Raw genomic sequence first — 9,581 nt, 5'->3', positions numbered from 1 at the left:
ACAGCTGTGTAAACAAATCTGCTTTTTTTTTGTGTTGCTAAGCAACAAAGGCACGTCGTGTTTGACTCTATCTGCCAATACCTCTGGAAACTAAAAGCTATACAAGGTTAAACACACTCACCGGGTGTGTCTTAATGTTCTCTCTCATCATGCAGAACCTTTCACTGCATAGTTGTTTTTTATTGTGAAGACATAAGTTCTCCAGCAGTAACACAGAAGACACATCCTGCAAGATATTGAACAGATAAATTTGACAGACACATCCACAGAGAGCCACTGTGCATTCGTGGTGTGTTGATTAATAAGGTGGAGGCTGCTGGAGGAGACAGTTACTGCAGTTAGTGAGCTGCAGGACGGAATGTGGTGCTGACAGCTTCAATGGGCCACCTTGTTGAAATGTCACTACACGATTGGTGTTTTTATCTTTTTTTGGGGGAACAGTTGATGGGCAGGAGACTATGTGACCTGCATGGACCTGTGTACTTATGCAATGGTCCGCTGAGCAGAAGCTGCAATGATTGCTGTTTGCCTTGATGAGTTTGTGACTGATCGCGGCTGTCATCGTTTTCCCCTTGGTGTGCCACAATTTTTGAAAATCTATAAAACTGTCTTCCTCCGAAATTTCTCCTGCTCTGCCGGAGCAGCCAGTCACAAAATAAGCTGACTGTGATGTTTACAGAGTCAGGTTTGACTCTAAGCACGCTACATTTGCTCAATTTGAACATTACACCAATAAAGCTCCTTTTAAATATATTTAGCTATATCCTCCTTCACACTCAATTGAGCCCTCAGCTAAGTGCTCATATCATGAGTTGGTGTTTGTTTATGCCTTGTATTTAGACCAAACCCTGCCCAAGACGGCGCTCAAGGCATCGTCACTGGCATCTGCAGCTGTGAGCTCATCAGCCCCACGTGTGCGTATGAGTGTGTAACCTCAGTGTGACATCTGCTGCTTCTGCGTTTCTCAGTATTTCTCTCTAGTTGGTGACGTTCACACAAGGTCAAACAGGGAGAGCATCTGGTGGGCGAGACACCGAGTATTTGAGGAATGACAGGGAGCATCTGGGTGAATTCACACGCACATACACAGAGAGACAGACACACATCTACAAACGCTTTCACACACATAAACATTTATTTCCTGTGCACTGCATGTTTCTCTCTCTCAATCTCATTCAAACACACATACAAATTGCACAGACACAAACACACACACACACACACACACACACACACACACACACACACACACACACACTCCAGTGCAATAACTGCAGCAGCAGATAGGGGCTGCTGCAAGACTGTGGAAGCTGCCTAGCCGATCCACAGGCAGGTTGTTGTAGCCCGGCATCCCACTGGCACATCTCCTCCTCCTCCTCCTCTCTTTTCTCCCGACGGTCGTCGTCTCTCTCCATCTCTCCACGTCTCTCACCATCTCCCTTCCCCCTCATCCTCGTCCTCCTCTCTGGGATTAAAATTGGCTGTGGCCGTGTGCTGCGTGTGTTGGAGCAGCGGTTGAGAAGCGGAGGCAGGAGGGACGACAGTGAGGTTTCGCCAAGGCGGCAGAAGATGTGCAGCGGTTGTTTGCGAGGCTAGAGGACGCCTGAGAGGACAGGCTGTCTGTGGATGTATACCTGTGGAGAAAGGACTGCTTTTTCTCAACATCTGTGGCAGCTGCTGATGAGGTGCACTGCCTTTCTCTTGACGGTGTCTGTCTCTCCATCGCTCCCTCTGACCATGTCTTTTGTGTGTGTGTGTTGGTGTGCATGCACATATATGTGTGTTGGTGTCTGTGCATGTCAAATGTCTGATGTTTAGCCCTCGGAAAACTGCAGCAGTCCTAATGTTCCTAATCAAGATTTCACCGTATCTTCCTTTGTTTTCCGTCCCTCTCATCCTCTCCTCTCCTCTCCTCTCCTCTCCTCTCCTCTCCTCTCCTCTCCTCTCCTCTCCTCTCCTCTCCTCTCCTCTGTGAAGCAATTCACAGCCTTCGCTAAAATGGTGTCAGTTTACATAAGATGTTATTCCAAAAGGATTCATTATTACAGAGCCACAGTCAACAGTCATACACAGTCATACATGCATGTATTCACACAGCCGGTGCAGTGAGAGTCAATGTAAAGAATCCTCTCTCTGACTGTATGTGCTGAATGTTTCCTTTGACAAGTCACCGCTGCATTAATCTTTATGGGTAGGCCCAACGCTGTCAAATTAGTTTGGCAGGAGGTCACATAGATTATGCAGGAGTTCGAAGACATGTTTATCATTTGTAAATGCATGGCTTATAACCTCATCCCCCCCTGCTGTCGGATGTGATAGTCTTGCATACTGAGCGTTGTGTGGAGAACAACTTCTCCTCCTCTCATCCTCCTTCGCTTCTTTGATTTGGAATGAAGGGAGGAGAAACTATTCATGGACATTATCATACAGTGTGTGTGTGCAGCACAGATATGTTGGCCCGCTGTTCGTTTGGCTTCTGCCTGCACTTAAGTTTCTCACACTTGTGTTTCAGGTAAATGACTCAAACGAGAAGGTAGACAGCTTTTACAGCAGCACAGACAGAGCGGCAGGGACAAAGTGGTGGGAGCTTCTGTCCTCTGTAGCCCTTTGTCACCCAACCTGCTGACACCGCACATTTAGCCCCAAGGGGATCACTGGTTTACACAATTACCATGATATGTGTGTGTATGTGTGTGTGTGTGTGTGTGTGTGTGTGTGTGTGTGTGTGTGTGTGTGTGTGTGTGTGTGTGTGTGTGTGTGTGTGTGTGTGTGTGTGTGTGTGTGTGTGTGTGTGTGTGTGTGTATTAATGTCAGTGTTTATAATCACTGTTGCTGTTTGACTTTGGTGTGAAAATCAGTGAGAGCTTTCAACGTGTTTAAACCATTTTCACATCATATTAAAACACAGAATACATTTTTTTCCTGTAATACCCTGAACATTCATTTCCCCCTTTTTATTCCTTAAGATTTTTAAAAATCTTCAATTTTAGAAGTTGCTAGTTCTAATATAATTCATTCTGTATCAGGTTTGTTGAAGCTAGACAAAGTTTGCAGACGCTGAGAAAAATATTGAGACTTAGGATGAAGGAAATCTTTTGAAGCTGCACCATTCCATCAATATGAAGTATTCTTGATTCCTCCTGTATGATTTTGCCCAGATTTCGCTGTGAGACAGTCGGTATCATTGGAATCTTTTGGGATGCCAACTAGAATTATAAGCTATGTGGGTTTGAGCAACGTTTGAATCCATCTTCTGGTTGTTTCCAATACATTCACAGGCATCATGAATTATCTACGAATGAACAGTGTTCAAGATCTTGAACCAAAAGACCAGTGATATGTTTGGAGATCACTCCAACAAAATGAAAGCAAGCTGTAACATCTCTCTTCCTGTTTCTGTGTCTAGGGGGAGTGGTTGACAAGGATTTGCGGCACTACCTCAACCTGCGCTTCTCCAAGGGCTCAGTGGACCACGACCACCAGCAGATCATCAGAGACAACCTCTACCTCCGCACCGTTCCCTGTGAGTGCACGTCACCATGGCTCTATTTCTTCTTTCCTCTTCCTTCTGGCCTCCATCACTCCTTCATGCCTCTCCTCTGCCTCGCCGTGTCTTATCTCTTCCTCCTCTCCTCTGCCTCACTGTGTGTGTGTGTAGGTTTTCATTGTCTTTATCTCTTTTTTAAGATATCGCTTTCCCCTCCCTCCTCCTTCGGCTCTATTTCCTTCTCTTTTTCTGTATTAGTTTTTTCCTCCTCACCCTCGGGACATTGCTCTCGTATTTTTTCATCACACATGCTCTTTCTCCGTCTATCGCTCCTTCTTCTCCCTCAATCGTCCGGCTGCCGAGCTCTCAGCCTGAGGTTTCCACGGCAACCACCCTCTTGTCTCGAGGCTTGCGTTGCTGTGACGCCCTACCCCCTTCAGCACACGCTCGACATGCACAACACACACGCAGATATACACCGATCAGCATTGTTACCATTAAAACAGACACCAGGTTTTGATTGGTGCACAATAATAATACCATGTTAATCTATTGGACATTAGGAAGAAGGTTGTTTTGTCTGTATGTGAGAAACTGGACAAGCTGGACACACGAATCCTCCAACAGACACGTCGTTCCTGTCGGTTGCATGTGGATGTGGATTGTGTATTGTGCTATCAATGTACCTGTTGCGGGGACGATGTCATTGCCGCGATTAACATGGAGGGGATGTCGTCCCCAGCAGCTCCGCCTGCTGTCAATACACGGAGCGGCTCGTGAATCAGCTTCTCTGGAGACTGGAGCCACTGTGATGCTTGACTCTGCAGACTACAGATGTGACTGCTTTCATGCAGCATGTGGATCAGTGCACTCCGATTTGACGTTTCAGGATCCTGTCTAATAACCTCAGTTATGTCGTCTGGGTGTTAAGATGAACCAACCGGCCGTTTGTTTGTTCGTCAACAGACAGACACGGATACAGAATCATTAGAAAACCGAGCTACCTCTTGACGTCATTGATAGTTTTTGCGTCGGCCGAGCACTTCTGCTCTACTGGAAGTCCTCTGCCGGTGTGTTGAGCTGCTGACACAGAAGTGATTGTTTAATTCACTTCCACAGCTGCACAGTCCCTGAGCCTCTCTCTCCCTCTTTTTCCTCTCCTCCCTCCCCCCCTCCCTCCCTCCACTTTATCTCTTTGCTTTCATGCTTTGCTCTCCCTCATGTTCCCCCTGCATCTCCCTCCTTCTTTCCCTCTCTGATTGCTTTTGGTCACCGCCTCCCTCTATCACATTTTCTCTGCCTCTCAGTTTTACCTCCAGATAGCCCACCCTGCTTCCCTCTCTTTTTCTACCTCTCTCTGCCTGTTGGCTGTGTAATAGTGCAGCGAAAGGGGACTGACAGGGTGACAGCTGAGGTGATGGGGACTGGCTGAGGTTCAACACTGCAGGTCCCTGCTCACTTCGGCCCTGTCGAGGCTGAAGGACGGCACAGGCCCCTTTTGGAAGCAGGAACCATAGTTTATTCACCATTTTTTAAATCACTTCCAGCCCTTTTGTGAGAATAGAAAGACAGTTATTCTGTGTGATGTGTGAGTGGTAATGACATCCCCATAATTAACTAGCTATCACTTAACAAAGCTGATGCAGTGTAATGAAGATTATAGAAATTCCAACTCACAGACCCCCTGCATTGCAGCTTTGAATCATAGGCTGAATATTTGAATTTATTTAAATACATTTGTGATATTACAGAATTCCACCGACCTGCTTTAATTTGTCTTTGGTCAGCAGGTCATCTGCACACGAGGATGTTTCATATACATTTGCAGATGCACAGGAGCAGGCGCTGCTCAACCGTAAGAGTGACACAGCATCAGACAGTTAGAAATCATGGATGATGGTCCTGAGCGCCGCGCTGCTCGTGCCTGGCAGGCAGTTTGTTGTTGTGGTTCGGAGCGGTATAAAATTAGTGTTTTTCTCCCGTGTCTGCAGCGGTCTGACCGTGCTGTCAGTGCGAGTCTGTCAGCTTGACAAGCAGACGCCACTCTGCATCACAACATGCTGTCACACTGAAGGACGTGGGAGGAGGTGTGTGAGAGTGTGTGTTCATACAGCTAGAAGGCTTACATGCTGACATCAACTCCTGCATCCTGTTACATCATTCGGCTCAAGGTCTTGCTATTCTCCCCCAAAAATGTAGTGAATTCAATGTGATAATTTTCCGCCTGATATTAATAACCTTGTTCACATCGTTGCCTGCAGGCTCGCTGCTGTGTTTAATCTGTGTGTTTACTTGTTTGCTGGTTTGTTTTCCACATGCGTTCACACTTCAGCATGCACACATGCCAAATGCTAACACGACTTCCACTTAAAGAACATTCATATAGACACATATTTTCACTTAATTAGGGAGCAACACTCACTCACAGGTTGCAAGAGTTGATCAGTGGTTTCACAAAATGTCACGCAGATGAAAACTAAAAGGCAGAGGAAGTGAGAACTTGGGGGAATATGGGGGATCAATCTCAGTTTTCAGGTTGAAGCATTAGATGCAGTTGTTACTGATAGTCTAATATACTTCTCAGTAGATAATGAGTCTGAGCCTCTGCAGGAGCACTTGCTGTTGAGGAACCTGGAGAAGAGTTGTAGGTGGTTTACTGTCTGCATAGTGTGAGGGGCTGTTTGATATGAGTGTAAGGCAGTAAAACGAGGCCGAAGAAGTGAGAACATCAGGAAAATATATGGGAGAAACGGAAAGGAGGGGGTATAGTAAACAGAGAGGGGAGATGATGGATGCGGACATGAGCAAAGAGCCTTTAAAAGAAGGTGGGGGGAAAATGGAGGAAGAGAGGTGGTAAGGAGGAGGAGATCAGCAGGGGAGAGGTGTGGAGGGAAGAAGAGAGCGGACAGAGGAGCAAAATTGAGAAGCCGAGAGTCGATGTGAGAGGATGGGAAGAGGATGGAGGGATGAGCTGAGCAGAGGCGCGTGAGTCGAAGGACGGACGTGCACTGAATGGGGGTAGAAGAAGATATGAGGGAGCCTCGTAAGTCATTCCCCAGAGAACCATCTCCTCTCCTCCATTCTACTCAGAGGCATCAGTAAAAGGCTCTATAAATAGCTTCAACAGTGAGCAGCACGTTTCTCTACTCAGATAGCCTATAAATAGTGTACATGCAGCTTCTGTCACTTCACATCCGCTACTCTGGACGCATGCTGTCCCGCAGCTTCGCAGCCTCTGGCAGGGAATCCTCCACTGGAGACTTCAGAGGAGGAGAAGATAAAAAAAAGCTGTGGAGGAACACGGCCAGGATGTTGAGGCTGGTGATGACGCTAGGGCTGATGGCCCCTGCTGATACTGATAATGAAAATAGCCATCATGGTGACGTGGGGAAATATATGAAAGTTGACACCTTAATCCTGTTGCGTGCAGGACATTTTTATGTAAACTCCAGTTAATGCAGAATTGATGCCGTTGTAACAAGCACTTTCCTGAACAAAATACTTTATATTGCTCTCTGCACCATGTAGCTCAACACCACAGCTCGAGATAGAAAAAAAAACCCACTTGAATAATGTAAACATATAAGTGTCAAGCATGTAACATGCTTTATTCTCAACAAAACATAAACCTCCACAGGTAGTGTTACTTACTGTACTGCATGGACATGTCTAAGAAGAGGTAAATCATGTTTTATGTTTAAAAGACTGTTGTATTGTTCAACCATCTTTGCATTACATATAGAACGGTGCACACTCTGTATATGACAGTGTTAAAAGAAAATACATTCAGTTCAAAAAATATATTGATACAATAAATAGTTTAAAGGCTCATGTATATTCCATTTTGGTTTTCCCCCAGCCAGCATCACTCTGTGTGTGTGTAATCTTTTTCCAGCAGCCAATCTCTCTTCCTGCCCGATGTGTAGTTTAAAACTCAATTTCCTGTTGGGTCAGTCTTCCACAAAATGATTTCCCATTTTTATTGATAGTGAAAGGAAATAAAGTCCCCTAACACCCGAGAAGATTTTCATCTAGATCCGCTGTGACTGGTCAATCTGCAATTAACAGGTTGTCTTTGTGATAACGGACTTTCTTCATTGCTTCATTGTGCTTTGTATTTCAAACGTATCACTGGAATTTATTTGTTAATCTATGAAGCCTGAGCGAATTAGTTTGGATGGTGTTGGTGCTGCTGGTGACTGGACTTTACTTAAAATGATAATTTTTATTTAATTTAATAGTTTAAACATTTGCGTAGTGAGTGTATTTGTTGGTAAACATCACATTATCTCTCTACACAGATACGCTGTTTGTATTCAAACTTTTATAGTGTTATTTTATAACAGTTTTTAATCATGGTAAATTCATTATGCTATTGATAATGTACAAACCAGATTTTATGATATAATAATTTACTATTGTGACATGTTTCCATCTCTACCTGCTGCTCTAATAACTGGTTTAGCTTCCTGGTTCAGGAACCAATGAGCAGAAGGGAAAGGACTCATCTGAGCATTTTGTGGAGTTTCTGCTTTCTGCACCCACCACACACTACACGCTTCAAAACGTTGAATCCATTACTGACATGCCTGATTATTTTATTATAAGTTTACAATACATTTAATTAGTTTTATCATTATTCATGTGTGATTCCTGTTTTGTGACCATTTTGTGGCACCATAAATACAAAGGGACAAAATCTGCTTCTTGATAGAAACCTTGAGTCTGTTCCTCTGTGATGATTTGAGTCTGTCCCAGCGTGTAGTCACCAAACTCTCCCACCTCCATCTGATTTATTTTTTCCATTTGTTTGGCTGAAGAAAAATATGTGATTGTTGCAGCCAAAATTTTGTTCTGAAATTGAACCGAGAATATAGGTTGAGTTTTGGGGCGTTTTGTTGGAACACATTGATTTTAGATGAATTCTGTTTGCAAACTGATTCATCTTCTTTAGAGTTACATACATGAATGTGAGGGAGCCTTAACTCTAATTTGGTTCTGAGTCTAATGGTGATAAGGCAAATGGCGAGGAAGACGAGTGATGATGGTAATTTTAGGATGTTTGTCATCATGGTAATAGTGAAGTTGGAAGAGGCGACAAAGATAAAATTAATTTCTTGTGTCTGTTTCAGTGGAAGATTGATTTTATAGACTGTGTGTGTGTGTGCGCACATAAACAATGTATGGATTTACATCCATGTTTATGTTTTTTTTAACACTGTTGCATTGATTATTCTGTTTGTGTCTTAAGATTGAATAGTCTGAACTGATAATAACATAATAACGGGAATGTAACAGGCCCCTCTTTGTCATGGTTGTGTGTCCTTGCATCTGTGTGTGTGTGTGTGTGTGTGTGTGTGTGCGTGTGTGTGAGAGAGAGAGAGACTTCACCCCCCAGGGACCTTCTCCTTAACGGGGTGATTTGCCTGCTGGCTTGCTCTTGTTAAAGGGCTGGCTGACATGCTTTGATGTGGTTCTGTGCTCCCTGCAGTTTGATTGGCACACTGGATTAAGGTTGTTCCACAGATGAAAGAAACTGCGAAGGAATGATATGAATTTTATAAAATGGAAATAGCAAATATTAAACATGATTAATGAATTGGTGATGTTTGCAAAGTGCTCGACGTTCTAAGCTCCGGACACGTGCTATCTCTTTTTGCGTTGCTCAGTTCAATCCTCTCACTCAGCAGCAAATCACTTAATGAGTTTTTTGTGATGCTTTCTATACTTGTGCTCCTGTCTGTAGTTTTACCTCTTCATCACCTCACACACACATAAACACACGCTGCAGTGCATACCACCACACACACCGGGTACCAGCTCAGTGTGTGTGAATCATCAAGAGACGCCCTGTCGTCTTGTGTCAGTCAGCCCTGCAGACTAATAAAGGTGCTTTCCAGCCTATCAGAGCTGATTTCCATCACCAGAGGAAACACCTCAGTACAAGGGTAATTTCTCAATGTCACCCAGTCACCAGCTCCACCAGACGCCGATCACTGGGCGACACAGATGTCTTTGCAGCTGCTAGTGAACCTGACAGATAGCTTATGAGGAATATCTCTTGACAAGGTACAGCTCCTTTTTTGACCGAAAT

The 9,581-nt window shown here is 44.4% G+C and overlaps 1 protein-coding gene across 5 annotated transcripts in view; it reads left to right on the top strand.

Annotated features, from left to right (window-relative positions):
• The first annotated feature begins 1,363 nt into the window (after positions 1–1,363).
• Positions 1,364–9,581, top strand: part of magi2b (membrane associated guanylate kinase, WW and PDZ domain containing 2b) — a 54,958-nt gene continuing 46,740 nt past the window's right edge. For all 5 annotated transcript variants that reach the window (XM_034588706.1, XM_034588705.1, XM_034588710.1 and 2 more), the window contains exons 1-2: positions 1,364–1,685; positions 3,407–3,523. The gene's annotated coding sequence lies outside the window, so the exon portion shown is untranslated. The remainder of the gene's footprint in view (positions 1,686–3,406; positions 3,524–9,581) is intronic.

This window comes from Hippoglossus hippoglossus, chromosome 6 (assembly GCF_009819705.1).
Source record: "Hippoglossus hippoglossus isolate fHipHip1 chromosome 6, fHipHip1.pri, whole genome shotgun sequence".
NCBI classification, from domain to species: domain Eukaryota; kingdom Metazoa; phylum Chordata; class Actinopteri; order Pleuronectiformes; family Pleuronectidae; genus Hippoglossus; species Hippoglossus hippoglossus.
Note: the sequence above shows the minus strand (reverse complement) of the source record. Positions and strands in the feature narration are given on the sequence as shown.